Below are 26,816 nucleotides of genomic sequence, written 5' to 3'. Positions count from 1 at the left end.
CATCCCTTTTCTAACAGAAACTGGAACCTTGAATTCACATTCCACTATGCTAACCCTCGGCCATGCCCAGCTCAAAACACAAGTTGTCTTAAATTGTTTACAAGAATATACAAACAAATTTTCGAACCTAAATACATTTTGCATTTTCATCCGTTTCTCAAATCGTTCTGTGTGTGTGGAAATAAGTAAGTAGTGAGAGATATTTAGTTTTGGGACACTAAATATCCAAAATCAGCAGAAAAAACCTGAAGAATTACTTCGTATATTTCACTTCTCCAACATAACCCTCTATTTATTTTAAAAACATAATAAACATGAACATTAAGCAAGGGTTGTTTTAATAAAAGTATTCTATAACTGTAGTAAATGTATGTTTGATATGTCACTGCTGGATGGGTAATTTAAAATTCAAAAAACAAAATTTATTTCTTATTATACATTTCCCTAATTTTTAAAAGTTGCTGAATATTTAGTCAGCAAAGTTTTCCCTCGAATCAACTGATTATATTAAGCACAAAATAGAATAATAGTATCCTATTATCAACCCTAATCCTGACACGTGTATGTTAGATGAAACTAATGGGTTATAGAAATATTTTCCATTAATGAAGTTAACATTTAACCAGTCTGATTCCTTTTGTTCAAATCCTACTCTGTAAGTTTAGATTGTACAATATAAACTTTTAAATCAACATATCAAAGTAAACATTGGCATGCTCTTTCTCTATAAGGACTACACTAGAAATATGACTTTATAGTTCCATTACAAAAGTTTATTTATACCCTCTCTCAGTGGAAGAATATTGGATGTAGGAAATAAGAACAAATTTAAACCATTACAGCATGTTATTAACATTCTGTATTTTAACAAAATAATTTTAGTAATGTTTAACAATAATCTTTTTCCTGTGGTTATAATAATATAAATTAAGGCTTTTTATTACGAGGTAGTTTTCAATATTTTATTTCTATAGATATCTTCATTGCATGTTTCAAAAGTATTAGACCAATCTTAAGAAAACTAAATATTAGAATTCCAGGTAATAAAAGTGAGTCTGAGCTCATGATTGACAAAGTGCACAAATTATCCAAAATGTTATAACTCCTGGAAATTTTCACTTTTCTAATTCCAAAACTGAATGAAATATCAGGGTTGGTGATTCTCAAATTCAAACAGTCCAATTACTTTTATAAATGTAAAGGAAATAACCCCCTATCTCCAGAATGTTACTTTATTATCTCACCATTACAGCTTTAAGTTCTTTTTATATGATTTGAAATTCCTAAAACAGATGTATTGATGTTTGGTTTACTGTTAACATTGTTCCAATTTAGATTGAACTGATAGGAAATTGATAGCTCATGATGAAACAGTGTAATATTGAGCTAATAAAGTTACATACTGGAAATATAGGTCGTTATTTTACTTAAGTTTATAAAAATGCCTCATAATAAAATCCAGTTTGTGTTAAACAGAGTAAATAACAACAGTTAATTAGAACATCTACCCTATGGCATTATTTGTTCAAGTTCACCACTCCTTTAAAACTTCATAAGAAAATAGCTGTTAACAGATTTGTTGTTAGTAAGAAAATCTCTGCAAAAATAATTTTAGTTCTATCAAATATGAGTTTATTAATAGATTTTTTGTTGATTATGAAAATCTTATTGATACTGGGAAAGGTATAAGAAATTGATGTAGTACAAAAATATTTTTTGTTAGAAACCGAACATTAATATGACACATTTATGTTATTAAAAATAAATTTTTCTTGCCATGGAATTAATAAAAAAATTCGAAAGTTCTAGATTTCTTAACACTCCTACAAAAAGTGGGGCCTAATAGGCCCCAGAGCAACTTGAAAGGTTATTAATATTAGGCTAATAATTTTGTATTTAAATGAAATTGCCATTTAAATCCATTAATGAATGGATTAACGAGATTCCCACTGTCCCTATCTACTATCTAGTGAAACCACAGCCAGGGGAACGGGCTTGGAGAAATCAGGACTAGAAACATCTTTTCGTAGGAGTGTTAAATGTATTTGTTGTAACCATTTGTGTAAGATATGTATACAAAACTACAGAAGAGCTACCTGCACCAGGTGTGTCTAATTCTGAACAGGTGGAACTGAAAGGAAGCAGGTAGTCACCACTAACTTTTGGGGTACTCCAGTCAAATAACAGGACCTGACTATCACTCTTATAATTCTAAGGCAATGGTACATGAACCATGGATTATCTTGTACACAGTCTGGTAGAGTAATCACATCACCACAAATGACACTTATCCTAATTAATCTACCACTTGAAACTATTTTAAAAAAATAAATATTCATATAAAAATTAAGTAAACAATAAAAAAGTTCTTATATTTTAGGAACAGCTCAATGGAAATGTTTTAAGGCTTAAGCAGACAACGGATCCTGCTACAGCAACCGATGAGTTCTAGAAGTGTTATGGATTTTAGACTTAGATATTTTAGTTATGTACACCAAATCCATTGCAGGGATCAAAACCAATTTTAGTAGTGTAAAAACAGGCACAAGCACTTCATTAAAGCTACCCTACAAAGAGATGTGAACCATGTATTAAAGCTAAATAATGTTGTCACATGACAGATTTTGTATACTGTCCAACAATTGCAAAATATGATAGTTTCTTTGTTGTTAAGCATAAAGCTAAAGTGTGGGCTGTCTGTGCTGTTTAATTTGATTAGTAAAGATCCATGAAAAATTTAATATTCAGTCAGATGATAGAGGGAAAGAAAATGGACTTACAATGAGCATCGACAAAATGAAGATGGATGAGGGAAAATTTCAGGATGTGGTAAGTAATAAATATATGCTAGACAGAAAGAAAACCAAATGATTCATAAACATATTATTTCAGATAGGCATTTTATCATTTCAGTAGCATTGCCAATAATAACAGTTACTAATGCACAACATTTAAACTATGCAAAAAAAAAAAAGAATTTCAAAGCCTATTCTATTATGAAGGTACTTTAATTAAACAAATCATACTAATACATTATGTGAAACATGACATATACTTTATTAAAACTGAAATAAAAACCCTTATAACCCACAATGTGCTAAAAACATGCAAGTCCAAGAAGTCTTGATAAAAATGAAATAGAAACCCTCATAACTCGACTGCTTTGAAAGGTAGGCCTTTCTTATCAGGGCAATCTGAGAATGCCCAGTATAACTGAACAAGCAAAATAAAGACTTAGTTTAGTAACGTCATACAGGTCATTGGACTTTCTGAGAATTGTTTATTTCTCTGTGTAGTGTTGTAGGCATCTCATTTTCAGTGCAATGTAGCCAATGGCGATAATGTACATGAAAATGTGTTGGTGGTATTTTAACTTTGGAATGTATAAAATATGTGTTGTTATGAACTGTGTTTAGGTGTTAACACCTGGAGAGTGATTAATAAAGATATGTTTATATAAATCAAGTATAGATAACACCTGGAGAGTGATTAATAAAGATATCTTTATATACATCAAGTATAGATAACACCTTGAGAGTGATTAATAAAGATATGTTTATATAAATCAATTTAAAAACAAGAATTATTTCATTAAAAAGTAAGTGAAGAATAAAGTTATTTTTCTGACAGATGAAACTAATGGCCGGAGATCACTGATTCATGGATCTAGATTAATTCAGAAACGTTGAACAGTGTTTAGTTTGGTTATCCAATATCCTTCTTTTACTTCTCTATATGTTTTAGTTTTGAATCCTGTTTCAATGCCAGTGAGAGTAAAATCGTTAATGGAATGATTGTGTTGGTTGAAGTGTTGAACAACAGGGAGATCTTTTTCAGTGTTAATAGAGGATTTGTTAATGTTAAAACGTTCTCTGTTTGTGTATGTCCTATATGCTGATAATTGCATTTTTTACACTGTATAAGATAAATGGTGTTTTTTTGTTTCACAACTGATTTAAGATATTTTAAAATATCATTGATTGTGCTTGTCAGAAAATAAATAAGTGTTTTTTAATGAATTTGCAGGTTTAACAATGGGCTTTATTGCATGGGCGACAACCATTTTGGGGCGGGTGTAATTTATTTTTGTGTGAACAAGGATTTTTTAGAGTTCCGTTTTTTCGAAGGAAACAACGGAACTTGAGGAAATATTTGTTTGAGATGACTATCGAGCTGTGGTACATGAAAATGTTTTTTCAGAATTTATGAAACATTTCTGAGTTTAAGATGATAGGTAATAACAAGAGGAATTCCATTTGAAAGTTTACTATTACTCTGGTTTAAGATGTTTTACCACCAAATGTTATTAGCCTTCTGAATTTGTTTGTCAATTTCTTTATACCATCTCTGTAACATGGTTAGTTTTAGATCCTTAGATTATTTTACGTAATCTGTTTCATCTGAGCATATTTTCTTTATTCTAAGAGCTTGACTGTAGATAATATTTTGTTTGGCATGAGAGGAGTGACAGCTTTTATAGTGAAGATACTGTGGTCTGTCTGTAGGCTTTTTGTTCAATTCTGTTTTTAAAGTGCCATTTGTTTGTTTGTTTTTTTATAGAGAAACTATTACGTCAAGGAAGTTAATCTGAGTACGGAAATGATCGTAAATAAACTTGACTGTTTTGTGAAAGGAGTTTCTTGAGTGTGATAAATTCTTTAAGTGGTTGAAAGTCGGCTATCCAAATGAAAAATATGTCATCTACGTAACGTTTCTGTGTACGAGATTTTACAGGGCTGAGTTGTAAAAGCTGGTTTTAAACATGACCCATAGAGATATTGGAATAATTGAGAGCCATTTTGGTACCCACTGCAGTACCGTTAACTTGAATGTAGTGCTCATTATTAAATACGAAGTTGTTCAGAGTTAGAACTAGGCTGGCAAAATCAATTACTGTTTGAGATTCTGATAGGTTAAAAGTTTAATTCAGACTTTAGAGTTTCTAGTCCCTCATCATGTGGGATGCTGGTATAAAGGGAAGAAATATCCATTGTGCAAAGAAGCCTATTTTGTGATAACTGTCTCTCAGTATTAATATCTCATATAGTGTTAAGAAAGTCTGTAATATCCTCTAGGTAAGAGAGGAAAGTATAGGGAATACATTTTATGTGTTAGCCAACAGAAGTGGACAGCTTTTCAGTAGCCATGTTTGGATCAGAAATTATGGGTCAGCCAGGATTGTTTGGTTTGTGTATTTTGGGCAAGATTTAAAATCTACCAGGAAAATCTTGTCTGAGTATCAAATACTGAAAGGTTCTTTGTTTATTTTATTGATTTTGAGGAGTTCTTTAAGTTTATCAGTTATGGTTTTAATAAAATGAGTTGTAGGATTGTATGAGAGTTGTTTATAGGAATTAATGTCCTCTAGTTGGCTTCCATGACAGTCATTTTTGTCAAGAGTAACAATTTCTCCACCCTTGTCTGCTGGCTTTACTATGATATTGTTATTTAACTTAAGATTATTTAAAGCATTTCTTTCGTTTTGGTTAATGTTATTAGGACATTGCTTAGAAGATTTTAAGGTCTGTATTATGTCATTTTTATATAGCTTTGACACAGATTTCTACACATGGTTCTCTGTTGGGTGGAGGTGTCCATCAATACTTTTCTTTAAAGGTAGGTGTATGTTGATTTTCAGTTGGGTGGGGTTTGTTGTAAAAAAGTTCACGATGTCTTAATTTCCTGGAGAATTCATGAAAGAAGTTCAGACTCATTAATACAGGTGTCATTTGGGCAGAAGTTGAGACCTTTACTAAGGAGACTTCAGAGAGAGTTATGTTTGAGCAATTAACAATGCTAGAGATATTTCATGATTGTTATTTGCATGTTTTTGTGGTTGCTGTTATTTTCAACATATTTGTTAGTTTAAGAAGGTTTAAGCATATTAGAGTACAGTGTTTTTAGTCTGTTCAGTTGGAGATAGAGGGAGTTTTGTGCTTTTACGAGATTATTTAATGTCATGGTAGTTTCTTTATGATAAAAGGAATGCTGTAAGAAGAATTTTTTGTATTGGTGTTGTTAGTAGAAAGCTGGTTTTGTTATTCTTTCGAACGTATTAGTTTTATTTGTGAAGTTTTGCAGTTTTTCTTTTTCTTCCTCCGAAGGATTGTATGGATGATAATAATGGGGGATTTCTACATCTAGAATATCGACAGTTTTGACAGAATATTTTAGTGATATTATTGAGTTATAAGGAGGTGTTTTCAAGGATCTGTTGCACAAGTTATTATTATGTGCTCCTATTGTTATCAGTGCTTTTAATGTGAGAGACTGAGGTTTGTTTCTGTATTTTACGCTATGTGCTAGCAACTTGGCATATTGATAATGCTTTGTCATTTCTCAGCGAGTTTAAGTTTCTGAAATAGTTGTTTCCTACTGTAACTGAGTGGTTCATCACTTGATTCATGCCAAATGTTGGCAGGTATTGGAATAAGTGAAAGAGAAGGAAAGTAACCATCTCTTTCAGAGTGTTGAGTGTATTGCTGGTCATGCTGAGAGTTTACAGTAAAAGATGAAAGACTGCTGTTTTCTGACGAAGGTAATTTTACATGCGATTGATCGACTGGTGAAGACTGTAGTATAGAATATGTGGGGTTTGTTATATTGATAGTGACTTGGTGTGGTTTTGGAGATATAGGAATGAAAAGTTTCATGGGTAAACCAGAGCAAACAGAAGTGTAAGAATAATGTTAGTTGGGGAATGTAATGTTTTGGGGGTTTTTGTTTACTCTTCCAGCAGAACTTGAAGGATCACAGTGAGACAGTGTTTAGTTTTTTTATTGTGTACACCGAGTGATAGAAGTGCTGTTATGGGATCTGGTAGCTTCTAAGATAGAAAGAAATGTGGAATTTGGACAGGGGACAGTAGAAGAACTATTAGAAGTAAGAATGGGAGATGATTGGGGTAACTTAGAAGACAAGAGTGGAAGAATGCTGCAGGAAATACAATATTTGAAGCCAAGTTGAGAAGCTGAGGTGAAGTCCATCTTGTGCAAGGAAATTAGCGAGTGGTATTAGGTTTGTGTGGTTAATGAAGGCAAGTTGGGAGTTGAGTCTACATAAAAGTTTGATTAATTCATTAAAATGTTGAATTTTCTTGTTGAGTTGTTTTTTGTGTTGAAATCACTGAAAGTGTGTTTGTTCACGTGTCTATGTATTACACAAGAAATAGCCATTCTAATGTGTAGTCTGAGGCTGAAGATGTGTTATTGTGTTTTCAAGTTCTGAGAAGCAGTTTTCAGTAGTCTTATCACATTGTTTAAGGTCATTTGTACCAAAGTGAATTATAAGAAATCAGACATATTTGGGAAGAGAATAGCTATGGCATCGTTGATTTTAGCTCCAACAATGTATTTTGACAGGATGTGGTGTCCATTAATAAAGGTTAAGTGTTCATGTAGGTACTTTAGCTTTAAATCACCTAAAATACTTATATTAGGAAATATAAGAGTATACTTATCTGAATTGGGTTCATGTTCCTTACATGGTAATATATTCATGATGTGCTAATAATATGGTTTCTATTTCAGTTTTATCAAGACTCTAGGGGCCTACGAATTTTTTAGCACATCATAAATATATTTTATTACAAACCTGAAAATATAAAAGTAATATCACATTTAGTATTGACAATTAAGTCAAATTTATGCAAAGCGAATGTTGATAAAACACTGAACAATGTAACTTGACAAGGTTAGTCAAATCACTTTATCATAATAAAAAACATGGTAAACAAATAACCTGTGCAATAATGACGAAAAGAGACAACAAAAGTTAAAGTTATCAAACGAACTAAATTCAGGTACTGTTAAAGAGGTTACATATTGATATTAAACCAAAATAATACATGCACACACACAAAAATAGACTTTCTTTACTAATAAATAAAAGTGAAAATTTGGCCACTTCTAAAGAGGCAAGCTCATGGGCAAAACAGTTTCAGGACCACCTTATTTAACAGTATGACAACAACTTTATAACACAAATATTCACTTTCTTCCTGCTTTGAAATTGTAATCATTAACCGGATCTTCATTAGCCAAAAAAAATGTGACAAAGTATAAAAAGACATTTTTATAAGAGTTGTTTTGTTCTCACCAGAGTTGGGTGAACTGTCACATTATAAAATAATTCTTCTTTGACTTGACAGTTTCAGTGAGATCAGCTGCTGCACTGTTTTTGGCTCATTACTCACTTTACACAAATAGAAAATCTTCTCATTTGTGTAAATGTAAACTTACAGTGCATTTAGAAATGTTAAGTTTCCTTTGAGTGAGACCTACTGAGTCAAGTTCAAAATATAAAGGGCAGTTTATTAAAACTAAACAAGGTATACCAAGACTTTACTTACTAACAAGGGTTACTAACAAGTATCTTATATAAAGGCAGTTTATTAAAACTAAACAAGGTATACCAAGACTTTACTTACTAACAAGGGTTAGCATAAGAACACTTAACATCGTATCTTATATAAAGGGCAGTTTATTAAAAACTAAACAAGGTATACCAAGACTTTACTTACTAACAAGGGTTAGCATAAGAACACTTAACATCGTATCTTCTTTTTTTTTAATGTAGTTTTTCTAGTAATACTGTATCAAAATAGGATAAATGATTTACCTGAAACTTTGAAGCATAATGTATATTTATAGTGCCACAAAAATATATAAGACTAAGTGATAACATAATAATAGTAGTTATATTTAGCACTTAGTTACTCAAAAGGAGAATTTAAAAAAGTCGCTGTAATTATATTTCTCTCTCACAATAAAAAAATACAGTAATGGTACTTTACATTTCCAATAAAGAAGTTTTGTAATAACTTTGTCTGCATATACCAGTAAACTTCAGTTAACTTTCATGGTACACATGCTAACATCTTTTAAAAATTCTTTTATCCAACACAAGGCCACAGAAACAGTTGTACTGATATTATGTTGGAATAAAAACAATTAAAGTTTGAAAATACAGTAGCAAACTGTAACACTTGTGTAAATATAGACTGCTTTAAAATATACAGTTTGTAGTTGCAAGACTGGGATAAAAATGGAAAAACCACTGCATATTTTAAAAATATACTTTGGTAAAAAATAAGTAAAACTGTCCAAAATTTTATACTGACCATTTAAAATAGTTTTTCGACACAAGTATGTTACTAGCTTTCACTTCTTATGACATCACTACAGTACATTTTAACTCTGACAGGCCAGAATTCACTTGACAAACAGTCAAACTGTCTTTTTTTTGAGATGTACAACCTTCAAATAATATTTTTAAATACAAAAATACAAATCATGTTACATGAATATATATAATATCATCTCTAATAACTTAATAAGTAGTTCAATCAAAAGAATTGTTAATGGGTTATTTGAAGCTTCAATTGACAAATCATGTTACATGAATATATGTAATATCATCTCTAATAACTTAATAAGTAGTTCAATTAAAAGAATTGTTAATGGGTTATTTGAAGCTTCAATTGAGTTTTCTACATAATACTGCTGTTACTTCTGGAGTACAGCACTTAAAACGACTGACTGATTGATCTTACACAAGGTTATGATAGAAAAGGTGAGGTTTTCATTTCACGTGCACGGAGTTTGTGAAAACAAGAAGTGTACATCTCAAACTTACTACAGCCAGCTTCAGGTTAGTCTGAAGAGTTTTAATCTCTTTTTAAGAAAATAGTCTTAACCATTTTTTTTTCTCTTATTCAAAATTGTCACAATTATCAAAACAATATTCAGCATCACCAACAATTAAAGCTTAAGTCACAAACGATCCTGTACAAGTGTCAAAATGAAAAACTGTTCACACACATGTTCCACACATTATACAAAAGTATTAGAGATACATTATAAAACTTGTCTTCCAGAGTTTAGCATTTACCATTATTTCACAGTTGAAATAATTTTTCATATCCACAAATCACTTGAAACTCCTTACATATAGTCACTATGCATCGTAAAAACGTAATTTGGTTGTATAGGGTAACTTTAAAAGACAGTAGAAAGCTATATATTTAGATACAGCGAAAAAATGTTTTACAAGAATATTTCTAATGATGAAAGAAAGTCATGACTACTACATGAAAGTGTAGCAAATACAGTGTCAACCACCTTTCTATGTGAAACTCTTAGATATATCATTACACATTTTTATACTCCGACTTTGTTGTTTATCAAAATTTATAGCATCTCTTATTTGTAAAAATACTTTTCAAACTTTGTTATTATAATTTACGATATAAAAATTTCTCATTAAATAAAAATATATATCAAAATTCACTGTAGAATAAATATTTCTGAATTAATAAAATTACCTTAAATTTTGTTACAATGGATCTATGTTACTTTCATTAAAAATCTATCTAAGCAAGACTATTCTAAATAAAGTAACAGATTATTGTGTTTAGCATAACACACAGACATCTGGTTCTTCAAGGTTGTCCTTTCATATCCACCCTTACAAGAAAAAATACAAAGATATGTTTAGATTTACTCTTCACCTTTTTTCAGTCAATCATCAAAACCCTTTTTAAACTCTAGTAAAATGCTGCCCCTTACAACCAACTTATACTGAACTACTACAAACTAATCTTCAGTCCATAGCCTATCCCTCACTAATTTGCTAAAGTTAGTAAAAACAACAAGTCTCTTCCTTTACATTTGTCCTGCAAACAAAATAGTTAACTGTTCGAACATGCATTTAAATTAGTATTAAAGGCACAAGAGCATGCAGACATGAGAGAACATTCCATCCCACCTACTAAGCCTTTTCAATTTATCTTACATTGCAGATGCTATACAGAAGTATTTTCTATGCAGGTTATTAGTTCATCTGGAGCCATGATGCACTGGTTAGTTAAGGTACAAACTATAAACTAGAACGACTTAAGACTGCTTTCCAAACCTAACAGAAATGTACACAACACCAACAACATAACATCATAGAAGTAAAAGAGTTTTTACTTTCAGGCTCAGTGAATTATAAATTTAGCTTAAGACAACTAACAAAGATGTTTAATAAAAACATGTACAAGTTATAACTCTTAGGTATATTTTACCAACAAAATAATACATCAAGCAACAGACATTCAAACTGAACAAAACTTACTGTTAGTTATTTTCTAAAAGTATTTTAAAATTTTAAAGAAAATAATTATTTATTGCACACACACACACACACACACAGAGAGATAAAAAATGATTTTCAAGCAAGAGTAAACAATTAAGTCAGTAGAATACGTTGACACCCGAGATGTTAATAACAATGGAAGAGCAGTTGGTTATGGATTTGACCACTAATTTAATCTTTCTTTTTGGTAAGCTCCAGGGAGAACGCTTCATTTGGTCTTGTAAGAATGTCTCCTTCTTTGTTACGCTTGGGCCCAAAATCACTATTTAATAGTCTAAAGAAAAGTACAATACTCATCAGTACAATGGCAGCAAGGCCGATACTCCCACAAGTATATGCATACAGAGGCACGAGTTCTCTGTGTACCACGAGCCAACGAGTCATCCAGGCCAGCCACCACTCTGAACAGAATAAAGGTAGCTGAAGAAAAGGAATGGTTAATGCAGACAACAAAATAAACATCAAGTCACGTTGTCTAAGATGGGAACGTTTCTGAACACAACTAAGCTACAATAAAGGTTAAACACAGCTAGAAATAAACTAATCCATATATGTACATCTCTCCAGCAGCACTTATCGAGCATTAACAGTTTGAGAATTGTTGGAATACACTGTTTATTTGTTAAGCATTAACAGTTTGAGAATTGTTGGAATACACTGTTTATTTGTTAAGCATTAACAGTTTGAGAATTGTTGGAATACACTGTTTATTTGTTAAGCATTAACAGTTTGAAAATTGTTGGAATACACTGTTTATTTGTTAAGCATTAACAGTTTGAAAATTGTTGGAATACACTGTTTATTTGTTAAGCATTAACAGTTTGAAAATTGTTGGAATACACTGTTTATTTGTTAAGCATTAACAGTTTGAAAATTGTTGGAATACACTGTTTATTTGTTAAGCATTAACAGTTTGAAAATTGTTGGAATACTCTGTTTATTTGTTAAGCATTAACAGTTTGAGAATTGTTGGAATACTCTGTTTATTTGTTAAGCATTAACAGTTTGAGAATTGTTGGAATACTCTGTTTATTTGTTAAGCATTAACAGTTTGAGAATTGTTGGAATACTCTGTTTATTTGTTAAGCATTAACAGTTTGAGAATTGTTGGAATACTCTGTTTATTTGTCAAGCATTAACAGTTTGAGAATTGTTGAATATATCTAAAACGGTTCGTTTGGGTTGAGAAAATATTTTACATAGAAGAGCGAACAACGTTTCTACCTTCTTCGGTCATCGCCAGGTTCACAAAGAAAGAGGTAACTGAACGGAAGTTGACCACGCTTGGAAGGGTTCTGTAACTGAGTGTCGGAATGTAGGGGCGGTATTAGATGTTTGAATATACAATTTTATTTATTTTATTGTATTAATATAGGTATAAAGGCATTCCTTTATATTGGTTTACTTTGGATTTAAGTTGTTGTATAAGTAAAGCTTCTTTAATTTTGCTTTTGTTTATGTATGTTTCTTTATTTAGTATTTGAGTGTTTTCTATGGTTATGTTGTGTTTATTTGACTTGCAGTGTTCGAAAACGTGTGAAGGTGACTTATGTTCTTTGAATCTGGTTTCCATTTTTCTACTTGTTTCTCCAATATAGAAGTCGTGGCAGTTATCACATTGTATTTTGTAAATAATGTTGGTGTGGTGTTTGTCAGTGTAGTTTTTACATAGTATAGACCTCAGTTTTGTGCCTGGTTTTTGAATAAATTTGATATTAACTGGAATGTCATATTTTGTCACTAGTTTTTGCCAAATGTTGGTTATTTTTTTGCTGATGTTGGGAATATATGGTATGCAGCAGTATATTGTTTCGTGAGATATTTATTTTTGTTGGTTGATTTTGCTTTCTGTCCAGGTGTGTGCGTATAATGGTTTTCTACGATTTGTGGAGGAAACGTATTGATGTTGATGAAGTATTGTTTTATTTTGTGTAATTCATCGTTAATTTTATCTGGCGAGCATTGTTTTATGGCTGTGTTTATTTGGTTTCTTAGTATGCTGAGTTTTTGTTTTGTTTCATGTGCCAAGTCCCAAGGAATGTATAGTCCAATATGAGTGATTTTTCTGTGGATTTCTGTTTTGAATTGTGTGTCGGTTCTTGTAATTTTGAGGTTAAGAAATGATATTCGATAGCTTTTTTTCCTGTTCACATGTGAAGTTAATGTTGGGATGTATAGAGTTAATGTGATTGAAAAAATTAAGTGTGTGTTCTGTAGATGTGAATCCCGCAACCATGTCATCTACATATCTGTTCCAATATAGTGGTCGATGTAATGCTGTGTTAATTGCTTGTGTTTCAACTTGCATCATAAAAATATTGGCTAGAACTGGCAATACTGGGTTGCCAATGCTTAGCCATTTGTTTGTATATAGTTGTGGTTGTTGAACATGAAGTTTGTCTTTATTGTGGTGAATTCTATGAGGGTTGCTAATTGGTTGCTGGGAATGTCTATAGTTGGGTTAGGGTCTCGGATATAGAGTTCTAAGGCTATCTTGCAGGCTTCAGTGGTTGGAACTTCTGTAAATTGTATATTCAAACATCTAACACGCCCCTACATTCCGACACTCAGTTACACAACCCCTTCCAAACATGTGATCAGCTTCCGTCAGTTACCTCTTTCTTTTGAACCTGACGATGACCGAAGAAAGTCGAAACATTGTTCGCTCTTCTATGTAAAATATTTTCTCAACCCAAATGAGCCGTTTTTGCATATATATATATGGGTTCTCGACATCACTGGTTGTACTCTGTTTATTTGTCAACATTAACAGTTTGAGAATTGTTGAATACTCTGTTAATAACAAATATTTCTCTGTACAGACAGACTAACCATTTCACAATTCAACAATATTCTGAACTTGTTATAAATAATTCTCAGTGATTCCATAGAAACAGACTGCATGTTTACTGGTTTAACAAAACTACTATTTATATTCCTAATTATGGCCTTGCTCAACAGTCATAGAAAGATATGGTTTCTAGCCAAAAAATTGTTTTAACTTAAGCATTTTGTATAATTCATCATTCTAATTGCTTTATTCATCATGTCCCTTATGAAGTTAACATAAATGATACACTACAGTACAAAATGTAACCTTACATAAAAATATTTGACACTTTGTGAAATAAAAACATCTCAAACAATAATAAAAAACAATTACAGAAAATGTCAATACTGATTTTTGTAAACAAAAACTTAAAAGGTTAAACATGTAGACAAAAGCCCATTAAATTTTCATAAGTAAAAAAATTTAACCATATTAAAGAAAGAAGCCTCCTTTCATAAATAAGACTGTAGAAGTAAACATTGAAAGAGAACAGATTTGATACTAAAAATTATCCTGGATTGTACAGAAGACAAACAAAACTCACCTAGGTTTGCAAGACTATTCAGTCTATACCAAGGGTTACTCTTGCTGATGCTTACTATAACCATCAACTGTCTCAGATGAAGAAATATGTTATTTACTTCCACAAGTAGAGCAGCTAAAGCATAACCTACGTTATAGTTTTGTACATACGGTGATCCCAAAACAAAGGATGACCTATACATTAAAAAACTATTAGCATAATAATAATCCTTCATTTAGGTCATTTATAATCCAATACTAAAACAGAATTTAGTCAAAACCTATCACAGCAATATGTACTTATCAACTCAGTTTTCTTTAACATATTCATAAACAAACACTTAGCAGAAGAGAAATACATTTAAACCAAGTCCAGCTCTTCCAATTTAATTACAAAAATACAAATTTACAAGAACTATTAACAGAATGTGAGTAAAACTTTATAGTATAGTGCTGTCAAAACAGTATGTGTTAGTAATTGATCTAAAAACTGAAAAACAAGTCCTAACATTATTACTAATGCACACTTTATAAGTAACAAAAAGATATATTTATTTCTTTATTCTACAAAACTAATATAGAAACTAACTTCCAACTTCACATGGTATTAATCACCATCTGTGTGCCAAATGAAATACTTGTAAAACCCAAATTAGCTTTTTTTTTTTTTATCTTAAAACAAAGCCATGTTGAGCTATTTGCTGTGTACACCACAGGGATCAAACCCCAGAAGTGTTAGCAATTTAAGTCTAGATTTACCAGTGTCAAAACAGGGTTTAAATATCTTTATTTCAGCACACTGTATTTAGTAGTAACACGTGTGATACAACATCATTATAAAACTTTAATAATTTAAACATTACATATGTACACATAACTGCTCTATATACTCTTAAGACACTAAATCATAAGGAGGATATAAAAACACTAAGCAATACTATTTGTTCTAATACAGTAAATTTGTTCAGCTCAATTATTAACCAAAAAGCCTACTGAGAAAACAATAGACCCCTTGTAGCAAGTTTACAGATTTACCCTAATAAAATCAGGGACTCACTTCCCCACCATGCAAATAACATTTTGTGTAGCTTTGTGCTAAAACAACAACAAGAACAGAAAATAATGTAATTCAAATTATTATTATAATTATGTAATACCATACTAGTATTATTATAACAATTTTTGTTTCATGGGCTGCATCTTTACCAACTGTTTTCACATATTTTTTAGTGTAAATTCACTTTAATAGCTTCAGTATTCATTTATAATCTTTCACATGTTTGAAAACAATGCTATAATTCTGGTGTTCAACAATTTATTGTACACTTTTGCATCACTTATACATTAAGTACTGTTCTTGCTCAGAGAACAAACACCAAGACTTCTTTACTAGGACTATAACAGATAAAGGCAAACTTAGACAACACTCACAGATTCTAATCACTGTCTTGTATTTTCAACGTTACAAAAAATAAATTCACTAAATCTGTTTTTGGATAAAGAGAAAACAAAACAGTCTTTTAATTTTAGAATTTTCAAAGCACAAAAATAAAAAGAACTTTATTGTCGTGCCATCTAGTGCATGGTTAGGTGGCTGTAATGAGAAGATTACACTTAGGTTGTAATCAAATTATATAAAAACCCTGAAAAGGGCAAAACAAATTTATATTCATTACTTGGGTTTCGAATTACATGCAATGCTACATGAGGACTATCTGTCCCTAATTTAACAGTAAAGGAGTAGAGAGAAGGCAGCTAGTTGTCACTATCCACCAGAGGACTATCTGTCCCTAATTTAATAGTAAAGGAGTAGAGAGAAGGCAGCTAGTTGTCACTATCCATTAGAGGATTATCTGTCCCTAATTTAATAGTAAAGGAGTAGAGGGAAGGCAGCTAGTTGTCACTATACACCAGAGGACAATCTGTCCCTAATTTAATAGTAAAGGAGTAGAGAGAAGCCAGCTAGTTGTCACTATCCACCAGAGGACTATCTGTCCCTAATTTAATAGTAAAGGAGTAGAGAGAAGCCAGCTAGTTGTCACTATCCACCACAGGACTGTCTGTCCCTAATTTAATAGTAAAGGAGTAGAGAGAAGCCAGCTAGTTGTCACTATCCACCAGAGAACTATCTGTCCCTAATTTAATAGTAAAGGAGTAGAGAGAAGGCAGCTAGTTGTCACTATCCACCACAGGACTGTCTGTCCCTAATTTAATAGTAAAGGAGTAGAGAGAAGCCAGCTAGTTGTCACTATCCACCAGAAGACTATCTGTCCCTAATTTAATAGTAAAGGAGTAGAGGGAAGGCAGCTAGTTGTCACTATCCACCAGAGGACTATCTGTCCCTAATTTAATAGTAAAGGAGTAGAGGGAAGGCAGCTAGTTGTCACTATCCACCAGAGAACTATCTGTCCCTAATTTAATAGTAAAGGAGTAGAGGGAAGGCAGCTAGTTGTCACTATCCACCACAGGACAATCTGTCCCTAATTTAATAGTAAAGGAGTAGAGGGAAGGCAGCTAGTTGTCACTATCCACCACAGGACAATCTGTCCCTAATTTAATAGTAAAGGAGTAGAGGGAAGGCAGCTAGTTGTCACTATCCACCACAGGACAATCTGTCCCTAATTTAATAGTAAAGGAGTAGAGGAAGGCAGCTAGTTGTCACTATCCACCACAGGACAATCTGTCCCTAATTTAATAGTAAAGGAGTAGAGAGAAGCCAGCTAGTTGTCACTATCCACCAAAGGACTATCTGTCCCTAATTTAATAGTAAAGGAGTAGAGAGAAGCCAGCTAGTTGTCACTATCCACCACAGGACTGTCTGTCCCTAATTTAATAGTAAAGGAGTAGAGAGAAGGCAGCTAGTTGTCACTATCCACCACAGGACTGTCTGTCCCTAATTTAATAGTAAAGGAGTAGAGAGAAGCCAGCTAGTTGTCACTATCCACCAGAAGACTATCTGTCCCTAATTTAATAGTAAAGGAGTAGAGGGAAGGCAGCTAGTTGTCACTATCCACCAGAGGACTATCTGTCCCTAATTTAATAGTAAAGGAGTAGAGGGAAGGCAGCTAGTTGTCACTATCCACCAGAGGACTATCTGTCCCTAATTTAATAGTAAAGGAGTAGAGGGAAGGCAGCTAGTTGTCACTATCCACCACAGGACAATCTGTCCCTAATTTAATAGTAAAGGAGTAGAGGGAAGGCAGCTAGTTGTCACTATCCACCAAAGGACTATCTGTCCCTAATTTAATAGTAAAGGAGTAGAGAGAAGGCAGCTAGTTGTCACTATCCACCACAGGACTGTCTGTCCCTAATTTAGTAGTAAAGGAGTAGAGAGAAGCCAGCTAGTTGTCACTATCCACCACAGGACAATCTGTCCCTAATTTAATAGAAAAGGAGTAGAGAGAAGGCAGCTAGTTGTCACTATCCACCAGAGGACTATCTGTCCCTAATTTAATAGTAAAGGAGTAGAGAGAAGGCAGCTAGTTGTCACTATCCACCAGAAAACTATATGTCCCTAACTTAATAGTAAAGGAGTAGAGGGAAGGCAGCTAGTTGTCACTATCCACCAGAGGACTATCTGTCCCTAATTTAATAGTAAAGGAGTAGAGGGAAGGCAGCTAGTTGTCACTATCCACCACAGGACAATCTGTCCCTAATTTAATAGTAAAGGAGTAGAGGGAAGGCAGCTAGTTGTCACTATCCACCACAGGACAATCTGTCCCTAATTTAATAGTAAAGGAGTAGAGGGAAGGCAGCTAGTTGTCACTATCCACCACAGGACAATCTGTCCCTAATTTAATAGTAAAGGAGTAGAGGAAGGCAGCTAGTTGTCACTATCCACCACAGGACAATCTGTCCCTAATTTAATAGTAAAGGAGTAGAGGGAAGGCAGCTAGTTGTCACTATCCACCACAGGACAATCTGTCCCTAATTTAATAGTAAAGGAGTAGAGGGAAGGCAGCTAGTTGTCACTATCCACCACAGGACAATCTGTCCCTAATTTAATAGTAAAGGAGTAGAGGGAAGGCAGCTAGTTGTCACTATCCACCACAGGACAATCTGTCCCTAATTTAATAGTAAAGGAGTAGAGAGAAGCCAGCTAGTTGTCACTATCCACCAAAGGACTATCTGTCCCTAATTTAATAGTAAAGGAGTAGAGAGAAGCCAGCTAGTTGTCATCCACCACAGGACTGTCTGTCCCTAATTTAATAGTAAAGGAGTAGAGAGAAGGCAGCTAGTTGTCACTATCCACCACAGGACTGTCTGTCCCTAATTTAATAGTAAAGGAGTAGAGAGAAGCCAGCTAGTTGTCACTATCCACCAGAGGACTATCTGTCCCTAATTTAATAGTAAAGGAGTAGAGGGAAGGCAGCTAGTTGTCACTATCCACCAGAGGACTATCTGTCCCTAATTTAATAGTAAAGGAGTAGAGGGAAGGCAGCTAGTTGTCACTATCCACCAGAGGACTATCTGTCCCTAATTTAATAGTAAAGGAGTAGAGGGAAGGCAGCTAGTTGTCACTATCCACCACAGGACAATCTGTCCCTAATTTAATAGTAAAGGAGTAGAGGGAAGGCAGCTAGTTGTCACTATCCACCAAAGGACTATCTGTCCCTAATTTAATAGTAAAGGAGTAGAGAGAAGGCAGCTAGTTGTCACTATCCACCACAGGACTGTCTGTCCCTAATTTAGTAGTAAAGGAGTAGAGAGAAGCCAGCTAGTTGTCACTATCCACCACAGGACAATCTGTCCCTAATTTAATAGAAAAGGAGTAGAGAAGGCAGCTAGTTGTCACTATCCACCAGAGGACAATCTGTCCCTAATTTAATAGTAAAGGAGTAGAGGGAAGGCAGCTAGTTGCCACTATCCATTAGAGGACAATCTGTCCCTAATTTAATAGTAAAGGAGTAGAGGGAAGGCAGCTAGTTGTCACTATCCACCAGAGAACTATCTGTCCCTAATTTAATAGTAAAGGAGTAGAGGGAAGGCAGCTAGTTGTCACTATCCACCAGAGAACTATCTGTCCCTAATTTAATAGTAAAGGAGTAGAGAGAAGGCAGCTAGTTGTCACTATCCACCAAAGGACTATCTGTCCCTAATTTAATAGTAAAGGAGTAGAGAGAGGCAGCTTGTTGTCACTATCCACCAGAGGACTGTCTGTCCCTAATTTAATAGTAAAGGAGTAGAGGGAAGGCAGCTAGTTGTCACTATCCACCAGAGAACTATCTGTCCCTAATTTAATAGTAAAGGAGTAGAGAGAAGGCAGCTAGTTGTCACTATCCACCAAAGGACTATCTGTCCCTAATTTAATAGTAAAGGAGTAGAGAGAAGGCAGCTTGTTGTCACTATCCACCAGAGGACTGTCTGTCCCTAATTTAATAGTAAAGGAGTAGAGGGAAGGCAGCTAGTTGTCACTATCCACCACAGGACTATCTGTCCCTAATTTAATAGTAAAGGAGTGGAGGGAAGGCAGTTAGTTGTCACTATACACCAGAAGACTATCTGTCCCTAATTTAATAGTAAAGGAGTAGAGAGAAGGCAGATAGTTGTCACTATCCACCAGAGAGCTATCTGTCCCTAATTTAATAGTAAAGGAGTAGAGGGAAGGCAGCTAGTTGTCACTATCCACCAGAGGACTATATGTCCCTAACGTAATAGTAAAGGAGTAGAGGGAAGGCAGCTAGTTGTCACTATCCATTAGAGGACTGTCTGTCCCTAATTTAATAGTAAAGGAGTAGAGAGAAGCCAGCTAGTTGTCACTATCCACCAGAGGACTATCTGTCCCTAATTTAATAGTAAAGGAGTAGAGAGAAGGCAGCTAGTTGTCACTATCCACCAGAGGACTATCTGTCCCTAATTTAATAGTAAAGGAGTAGAGAGAAGGCAGCTAGTTGTCACTATCCACCACAGGACTATCTGTCCCTAATTTAATAGTAAAGGAGTTGAGGGAGGGCAGCTAGTTGTCACTATCCACCACAGGCTATTCTTTTGCCAACAAATACTGCGATTGATCATCACATTACAATGCTCCCAAAGTTGAAATGACAAGCACATTTGTTGGATGGGCATTCAAACCCGTGACCTTCATATTACGAAGTTAAATGCGGACCATTTAAGTTATCTTCTCTTACGCTTCATGCCACAGTTATTTACTTAACATTATGTAGTTTCTACGATTACTTTTACTCATTTTCAAAATATTTTCTTGATTTCAATTTTATCTCAAACAAATTAAACCACAATTCAATAGATTTAGTTTTAGAAATCTTTAAACTTTCTGTAAGTTAACATTTATGAAAAGGATGAAATTAGATGTATTCCTTTTTAACTACAGGACTATGAATTTCAGATGTATAGAAATTTGTTTTGTATTTAAAAAGGTGAATAATTAATATTATCATAAATTTTTAAAACAAATGTTTCTTTTTGTGTGTTCTTTATAGGTTATTTGCAAAATAGTTGAACAGACATGTCTTCCAAATGTTGTGTTAACAGAAATACACTGAGTAGTAAACAGTAAAGCAAGTGATAAACACATTAATAGATGCTTCTACATTTCCGTAACTTGTGCCACTTTTAGCAGTAGATGGGGAGGTGTTATTTTTGGTCCTTCCAATAATGCTAAAAATATCTTGTACATGAACTTAAATCATAACAAAACAAACAATGCAACTTACAAAGGCATGATGAACCATGAGTTCGTACGAGTTACGACAGCGGTGATTTGAGCTCATGTCGATGAAATCATAAATAAAGTACCCTGAAATTATACAAGAAAAGAAAACATTACTTTTATCAATAGAAATATTACTTAAAGGGTGAAAACATTCAGAGTTAGACGACGTGCCCAATAACAGCTTAATTATTTTTATTTGTAAGTATCAAGTAGTTATTTCTTACATGTGTTGACTAGTTTTTCATATCTGTTGTAACTCAGCTATAAATAAACAAGAAAATTTATATAATAGTGTTCACATACCATAAAGTTTTAAACACATTGCTACAAACAGTATCTAAGAGCTCACCTGTATACATTCAACAATAACTTAACCCTGAAATTAAATATTTCATTTAAAAAACAATCAAACTGGTTCTCAAATGACAAACTTGAAATTCCCAGTATGGTTGAAAATTGTTATTAGAATGACGTATCAGAAACATTGGTGTATATACACACAAAAAACACAAGTACAACATATTCCTCACGAAAACAAACAAGATACATATAAGAACTAACATCACACTTCCATCAACTATAAAGCTTGTTTCGACTAACATTATGGACTTCAAGTGTTATTACATTAAATTATTTTTTTAAGTAAAATAAAACTATTTATCATTGTTCCTTTTTCATATGCAACAATTATCTAACTTAAGAGGGTTTTCAGTGGTTAACTACCCCACATTACTTATAAAATGACTATTCAGAGGATTCTTGTAATCCATGGGTTTTGTAAAAGACAGTTCCTGATAAAAACTAGCTGTTTGCTAGGTTTCTAATACGAGTTTATCTCACAACAAAGCATCAGTATGTACCCTCATTTTTTATCATTAACAAGATAATTTATTATTCCACCTGGAACAAACAGATAACACGAGTTGTTGCACAGTATGAAAAGTTTAAAATAAAGCTGTTTAGTGTGTAAAGAAAGATAACAAAACACAATAAATCAATAGTTAAACAAAAGTGACAAAATTAAACATTATTCGACCCAGATACTGACCACATTGTTTACTGTTACAATTTTGGGTTTTTTGTTTTGTTTTTTGCTGAATACATAACAATGTGGCCATATTTTTACAATACACAATATCATGTGTACATCAAAAACTCAGGACAATTCGTTATCTATATTTGCATAAAATCATACATTTGAATTAACAGTAAGCAGTAATTACCATGCATTCACATATCTTAATGAACTGTTTTAAGTTTTAATTAATGGCTTTTATTTCTGAACAATGTACTTGTTATTCAGGTTTCTCCTTCAAAGACCTGGTTCATAAACAACACCCTGCTTTTATTAAAGTTATTTCATTAAACACCAAAACAGTTTGTTTGTTGTTAGGTGTTATCTGTGATGTTTGTGCTACATATATTGAAACCTAATATTTAGTTATAAGCCTTAAACTTACTGCTGAAACACAGGGAGTCCTTTTAAATATGATCCTTAGTGTACATTAGTTCAAATCTTTGTATAAACTAATAAAGAGTCCAAGCATAAGATAAAATTAGACACAAGATGAACAAGTACCCATAAATTATTCAAGAGGTTGAAAAATGTTACTTACTCATACGTAATGATCCAACTTGTTTCCAGGAATAAATAACAGCCTCGTACAAACTCCACGATCAACTACATGTACTAGAAAACTATTAAATGACTGAAAAAGTGTCACTCTTCAGGGTAGGAACAGTTGTTCCCATAATGTGTAGAATTCCAGGGACACTAATTGGAATCCCATATTTTGATAACTTGTAATGCCTACATTTGTTTCACACAAAATATCCAAATGTTTAAAAATCTAAAAGTACATAGGAATAAGTTATTTTTACCTCAGAACATGGAATACAGAAAATGATATCCAAAGAATCACATTCTAATACATTTTGGCTGTCCAGGGATTCCTCAAGTTTCATTATTATCCCATGTTTTAAATTAATGATGAAAAGAGCTCTGAGACACACACCACAGTGATGATGTCTGTCTAAAAGACTGGATGTTCAAATTAAAGAAATATTTCAAGAGTTCTTTCGTACAGGAAAAAATGACCACTTGGAAGAGGTTTCCATATGTTTGTACTAGGTCTGTGTTGGCATGACACTCATGGCTAGAGAAGCTTTATTTCAATCATTCCTGCATAAGGATAATTCTGTAGGATCAACAAGTAGTAACAAGCAGTTGAAATCTTTCAACTGTTTCAGATGGAACATTTAACATGAAAATATAATAAGGCCCATCTGACATCAGATTTCAAAATATACAATTACCTTACAGTCATCTTTTCGCCACTGCTTTCTGCATTTAATTTTACACAATAACTAGATATATATATGAAAAGGAAAACTAAAATAGTTTAGATACCTGTGGAGAAAGCAACCAGAAGATGGGATTTATTAGTGTGGATTTCAATCATATCTTCAGCCATTTTTGGAACTTCATAGAAACTGGAAGAACCAACATAATGGAAATTGTTTTGTTTAACATAACATTAACAATGTAAGTAGATACTACATTAACAATGTAAATAGATATTAGCTTCTGATAAGAAGAAAACTAAAACATTGACCTGGCAATCAGTATATCCAACTAACTATATGTTTCATTATTCTTATAAAGATTAGAATGCATTCTCTCATCATTTTACATCCATAAATTCATTTAGATTAGTTAAATGTACGCATAAAAAACAAACTTTTAGGCCCAAACAATATGCTAAACATTGGATCTGAGCAGACTTCATACATGTATTTCTAAACATTATACATTGAAATTACACCTTTCAAATGCTACTGAATAACTTGCACTGCACGTATAATAGCTCACTCCAAGAATTAAACATGGCTGAATTGAAGTTTCTATGCAAATAAAATAGGAGGAGAAGTGGAAAGAAAATAATGTCTCATTAAACAACCAACGTCTCAGCAAAATATACTTTAGAAGCTAATATGCACAAACTATAATCACTTAATAATTCAAATAGCCTCACACAGTTCTTTGATCAGTATAGAAATCAGGTGAGAGCAAAAAACATTTATAATTTAAACAGCAACTGTATTTCATGTTAATGCATTTTGAAAAAAAATATGGTACAGTTGAACAGTAATACTTGAATATTTTTATTACAAGCTATCAGCAAAAATTACATTCTGCAGGGTGACCTTTGAAATCACTAAACGGATACGAGAAATGATAGAAAATCTTGTAAGTATATGTTTTGAACCTCCTAAAAACGTTAGCTATTTATGTTCAGGAATATTAAATTCATCAGACAGCAGTTACAAAACAAAAGAAATAAGACTTCACAAACTTAAAACATCTTGATAGTATCTTCTCTTACATCTTGTACAAGATACAAGGTCCATTTCAAAAGTTTTCATTGATTGAATCTGTCTTTGTTATGTAACCAAAGTTTATCAGTGTTAAATAATATAGTTGTAAATTCAAGATGATAATGTGATACCAAATTGCATTTTATCTTACAATTATTATCAGTGTTCATGCCTGTAACATAAAAATATCAGTGAGTCAAACTAGTGCAAGTTTATAACGAAAACAAATTTCACACGACATACACCATTACTCAAGTGCTATTTCTACAGATTAGTCAAGATACATTACTGTACATGTAGTAGAGAAGTCAGATTTTCCTAGATTCTGATCTAGTTTTCTAGAGGATTTAACAAAATAACAAAACATGTAAATAAAAAGATGTCCATAAATATTTACAGTAGGTAAAGGGCATAAATCCAATGGATCCATTAATTTTATCTAAAGAAACAATGGAATTTTGATTTGTTTCTCATATTAGTTTAACTAAACACTTAAATTAACACAAGATCAGCTAATTTTGATAAATGGCATACTACCAGGACATTTGATTTCAAAATGAATATGGTTATTTACTGATAAATGGTGTATCAAATATATCATGCCCATTAAAAGCAAATGTGTTTAAAATATATAATTTAATATTTTGAACTAATTTATTAGTTTTCTTTGTTACTAATCTGACATTTCATGATTATAATGTTCTAATTAGTTTTGAACTTCACGATGTTATTAACACTTAATGGATTTCATCACAGTTGATTACCTTAAACTCAAAAGGTAAGCTTTCTACCTAGTTATGTACACATATACATGTGTTTTAGTTAATTTTGTTTTCAACACACTATTAATAATTTATTTCAACAACCAATTTCAAAAGGACATCTGTGGGTTCTTACGCTATTAATCAAACACACCTAAAATGTAAAAAAACCTGAGCTAGAACTGATAATCTAGTTTGCTTGATCTAATAACCAAAATTCATGCATGTCCTTTCAGCCTAGTTTTGCTGTTTTAAAATCAATAGTTTTTTACCGGGATAACAACAAAAAATGATACACTTTTTTTTTTTACTTTCTCTTAGGTGAAGCTGTAAAAATTTCTGCCAATAACTCACGTGATTTTTATGTAGGTGAGTGCAAAACTTATCAAATTTTGAGCAGTTTTTGTATAATAATTATGTACATGTGTCTGTTGTTTAGTGTCAACTCAGTTGTAGGTAGTAAAAATTTATCAATGCAGCAGATCTAAAAAAAAAACAAAACAAATTACAATCCATAAAAGTTAAGTATGTTTTTCTATCAAATAAAATTTTGTATCTTCGGTGCGAAGAAAAAAAAGGGAAAAAATTTAGTCAAAATTGGGGATTCTATATCTCGTGCATTTCTTAATGGATTGCTTCGAATTATAGTAAGTAAAATAAAGGTCCAATAGAGCACATCCATGGACATTATGTGATAGTTTGGATTACCACAGTCCGAGCTAAAGAAAGTGGAAAATCGTTAAACTATGATTGCTGTTAATAACACAGTTTGTCCTTCAGGTTGTTTTATCCGCACGACACACAACCGTCTTGATGTTGCATATCCAATAAAGTCACTGCAAGAATATAAGGTAAAAAACTGAAATATTACATTAGATTAATACTAATAACAGTTTGCAATGGTATAACACAACAGCACAAAAGAACATGGAATATACACTGAGCACGACATAACAGAGAGATGTAATATTCTAATTTTCTAAGACTAAAACAAATGCTTTGTTTTATATATTACTTTACTGTCAAAACATTCTTACCACAATATGGAAGCAAGTCCGTTGTAAAGGAATGTATTAAAGAAACAGTGATGTTCCTCCATCTCCACTGAAGTAACGGTGACCTCCTAGCTACTGAGGGTGTGACTTGGCTTGTCAACTTGTTGAGAAACATAAAAAGCCCGACAGAAATACACGAGACAACCGGCCCAAAGTACCATAACGCAAGTAATGAATATACCATTTTTTTATCCTAACAGTAACACTTCTCCAAACTTTTTAGTTTGTCCAAACATGAAACTCACTTAATATAACGAAATTTCATTTGTTACACGACTGACATACGATACGTAACATTTCAAAACACTTCTTGCTATTAACTCGCATAACGGCTCCCACACAAACAATCCTCAAGGTTTTTATTCATTTCTTGTGATAGGTAAACAATATAGCGCCATCTAAACAGTCAAGTAAAAAGGAAATGGAATACCAGATAAACTACTCAGTTTATTCAT

General features: G+C 32.7%; 1 pseudogene across 1 annotated transcript; it reads right to left on the bottom strand.

Moving 5' to 3' along the window:
- Positions 1-11,278: 11,278 nt before the first annotated feature.
- LOC143241888 (TLC domain-containing protein 2-like) lies at positions 11,279-26,553 on the bottom strand (annotated as a pseudogene). Its single transcript, XR_013022320.1, has 5 exons — positions 26,344-26,553; positions 23,578-23,660; positions 21,169-21,251; positions 14,514-14,686; positions 11,279-11,559 (listed from the first exon to the last, which is right to left on the bottom strand). The product of XR_013022320.1 is annotated as a TLC domain-containing protein 2-like (transcript).
- Positions 26,554-26,816: the final 263 nt, after the last annotated feature.

The sequence above is a fragment of the Tachypleus tridentatus genome, unplaced genomic scaffold (assembly GCF_004210375.1).
Source record: "Tachypleus tridentatus isolate NWPU-2018 unplaced genomic scaffold, ASM421037v1 Hic_cluster_1, whole genome shotgun sequence".
Lineage (NCBI taxonomy): Eukaryota > Metazoa > Arthropoda > Merostomata > Xiphosura > Limulidae > Tachypleus > Tachypleus tridentatus.
Note: the sequence above shows the minus strand (reverse complement) of the source record. Positions and strands in the feature narration are given on the sequence as shown.